General features: G+C 38.6%; 1 long non-coding RNA gene across 1 annotated transcript; it reads right to left on the bottom strand.

Moving 5' to 3' along the window:
• Positions 1 to 1,037: 1,037 nt before the first annotated feature.
• On the bottom strand, positions 1,038 to 3,687 carry LOC120525906. The gene is made up of 3 exons (XR_005633042.1): positions 2,858 to 3,687; positions 2,075 to 2,209; positions 1,038 to 1,077 (listed from the first exon to the last, which is right to left on the bottom strand). It is a non-coding gene; the product is annotated as an uncharacterized LOC120525906 (long non-coding RNA).
• Positions 3,688 to 3,728: the final 41 nt, after the last annotated feature.

The raw sequence follows: 3,728 nt of genomic DNA, 5'->3' as shown, positions 1-3,728 counted from the left end.
AACAGACAAGGTCCATAGTGACTTGAAATCACAGAGGTACAATTCTTTATGTTTTAGAGAATAAAGCATGGGCATGTCAAGTGATTTGTTTAGAGTCACACAGTGTGCGGATGGCTGAGATTTGTCTGCCGATAGCAAGTCTAAAACACAACAATTACACCACACTTAATAATATAAACAAAATATACATTTTGATTACTTTTTGAAGTTTAATCCATTTCTGCTTGATGAACAACATAAAATGTTTTTAACAAAGTTTCTAAATGTAATAAAAACAAACTAGCCAACCCGCGGCATACCATACGCCGCATAATCAGGCTGATTTTTTAATGATTTTTAAGCACAGGGAGAAAATTAACATTTGAAAAATCAGTAATGTAACAAATGAGCAAGAAAAGCAACATTGTAACAATGCACGGAACGAACCAACACACAATCGTCCGTGACTGAAAACTGGCGGACCGCCATCGTGCCACTGCCTTGTCCTGCCAGACGGAGGGATACGAGTGCACTGCGCTCAGGCGCGCCACGGCATAACAAACGCTGCATAATTATTTTATTGATAGTTGAACACTTCTGGAAAGACACAGTTCTCTAAAAAGGGAGGTTTTGAGGCTACAACAGAAAGTGAATGAAAAGATGGAACTCTGGAGAGAGCAACATATAATTGTCCGTGAGTGAAGAAGACGCATGTTTGTTGCGGATGCGAATTGCTGTATGTAGCGTGTAAAACAGTTTGCTATGGTGCACGCGGTCATGCGTCGTAACCGAAAACTCGGTTTTTAAAGACTGCTTACTTCATTGTGTTTTAACCTCAGTTGGAAAGGATTGTTTTAAGGATCCCATTGGATACCCCTCGCAAACTGTTTTACACGCTGCATATGGTGATTCACCTCCGTGAGAAACATGCCTCTATGAACAATCAAGGTGGCTCGGAGGTGCCAGGAGTTGGTGGGCGTGGCTCCTTCCTGCGTGCGCCATAGGTGTCTTACTTGTCGGCGGCTCAGTGAATCCACGCCCCTTCCGGCGTGCTTTCCATGGTTGTCTTGCCTTAGTGAATTATATATATAGATTATTCTGTAGACAAAAAAAATATAGTCATTCATTATTCACATCTAAAGTAGTGTAGCACTTCTATTAAATTATAGATGTGCACTAACTACTAATATTGTGCCAACTGTCCTGGTGCAGAACTATCAAAAGTGCTATATAAAATAAAAATGTAGGCTGTAAAATAAATAATATAACATGAAATAAAGACTGGGTGATCTGATGGCTGTACATTTTTAATGAATACTGTTAGGGTTTTAGTTGTCTGACTAACAAACACTTCTGCTGGCATTAACTTGGAATGTGTTGGCACAGTGCCCACTGTAGGCCATTCTCCTTCTCACAAATCCCAGTCCACACCTAACAATATGGAAGGGAATTGCATGAATTCATAATAAAGTGTTTATTAGTGTCTGCAGTAGAAGCCAAAGCAAAGTCTCCTATGAAAAACAGCAGCCTGCTAGATTTGCTGTACATTTTGAAAGAGCTGCACAATTTACGCAGATCTAGATGACACAAGATGATAAAGCAGTATACAGTCATGTTGTCAGAGAGCAATAATTTGCCTGTAGTAGAGTCTAAATTGCTCACAATGCCCTGTGGCAGTTTCAGGGTGTGGTGATGTGTAATTCCCCTGACCCAGCTGTGAATAGGCTCTATTCAGCAAAAGGAAACCAGACACATTCTCCAAATTCACAAAAGTAAGTTGCTTTTTTTCTGGATGTCACTCAATGCTTTTTCATTGTCCAAATCCAGGACTGAACCTTTCATTTTCAGATCATCATTCTCATGCTGAGTCTATTAAACTACTATAAATAAACAATACAGTTATGAAGATCACTACAAATATAAAATGTAGGAGCTTCACACTTGAAAAATGGAATGACAATGTAGATTGTGACACCTGTGAGTATGCCTCAGTCAACCAAAATATGTTTTAGATCTTACCTGTCATATTGAGCATTTCCTACAAAAGCACTTAATGCAACAATATAACAGCTGAAATAAATAACACAATACTTACACTGTCTATGCCGAGTTTCCATGTACCTCCTGTATCCTTACAGGTTCTTGCAGATTTCAAAAGGCATTTAAATTAGATTAACAGGCAACTCATTTGCATCCAGTGCTGTCAGGTTAAACTCCCATGGCCATTACTCTGAATTGGATTAAACAAGATTGATAATGAATAAAGGAGTAGCTGATTACAATGAATGCATTAATCAAAGCCAATATATGAAAGCCAATAGTGCTTTGTTTTCTATAGTGCCTTTCACATGGGACAGAACTTGAAAGAATTTTAACAAATGATTTAGAATCAAGGACTTTAGGAATACATAATCAGAAGAGAATGCATTGAGCTGTGCAAAAATTTAAAAGAAGAAGTACAGACAGCAGGCAGATCCAGGGTAGGAACTAAAATTAGGAATTTTAAAATTTGAAAAAAATAATAGATGTAGTTTTAAATGTACATAAAAAACGTACTAGCATGGTTACCTGGTGCTGTTCAGCATGGAAAAAACTTCAGGAGCGGTCACTAAAGAAATTTTCGCCACAAAGCCAAATTTCATTGTCCAAACCTGACAAGCATAAAAAATGCCTCCTTGGGGCGCTTCTCTAAAAAATGTTGTGGGCATACTCACTTAATAAAGTTTCCCAAGAGGAAATTTTTTGAAGTGAAAAATGACCTGTGGTCTTCCTTTGTCCTCTGTGCAAGAATTTGCAGAGATAGGTCCAATTGTGTGGATTTGACACTAGACAAACAAACACACATTCACATTTCTGCTTTGGACTATTACACACTTACCTTGCAGCTTTAACCAAGGTGACTTAAAAGATCACTAATCCATAGAATTTTCTTACATTTTTAACTTTTGAAGCCCAGGCAGGTTAAGCAAGTTGGAGGCAGGAACTGAACTGGCAGACTTCTTGTTTTGAAATCCAACACCTAGACCTTAAGCCACAATTAATAATATAAAAAATAAAAATTGTGATTGCTTAATTGTTCTGTTTGCTGTATTTTATTTTGTAATTTTACAGTGTTAATTTAGCGTGGGTGTGTGCAAGATGTCTTGTGGCCTGATCAGAATGAATAACTGCCTTAAACTTGATGTTGTCAGAATATGCTTTGACTCACTGCTGTCCTTAACTGAAAAATATATGGGTTCAGATAAGTGGCACAGTGGTTAATGCTGTTGTCCCGCAGCTCCAGGAACCTGGGTTTGAATACCAGCCTTAGTACTGTACAGTCTGTGTGGAGTTTGTATGTTCATCCGATAGTCGTTTGGCGATTTAACCAATTTCCCCATTATTTTTTTTTTTTCAACCTTCGAAAGACATGTAAGTTAGGATCATTTTAAATTGGAATTTATTTGGTAGCCTTGCTGGTTAAGTTCTACTGACTTTGCCACTACACCACATCACCTGGCACTTCTTCAACACTACTTACACTGGTATCAAAATACTGTTACTAATTTTATCATTTTGCATTTTCTCCTCAACGTAGTCACACTCCAATCGTTTATTTTCATGAGTTCTGTGCCGGCTTTCAATGGTTCCTCCCTTTTGTACACCCCTCGAGTGAGCTGTCTGTAAATTTCCCGGATTCTCCAAAGGTGTGTCCTGCGCTCGTGACGTCATCAGAGTACCTGGCCAGCCAGGATACGCCGCTGGCTGAA

The sequence above is a fragment of the Polypterus senegalus genome, chromosome 3 (genome assembly GCF_016835505.1).
Source record: "Polypterus senegalus isolate Bchr_013 chromosome 3, ASM1683550v1, whole genome shotgun sequence".
Classification (NCBI taxonomy): domain Eukaryota; kingdom Metazoa; phylum Chordata; class Cladistia; order Polypteriformes; family Polypteridae; genus Polypterus; species Polypterus senegalus.
This window is presented reverse-complemented; position numbering and strand designations above follow the sequence as displayed.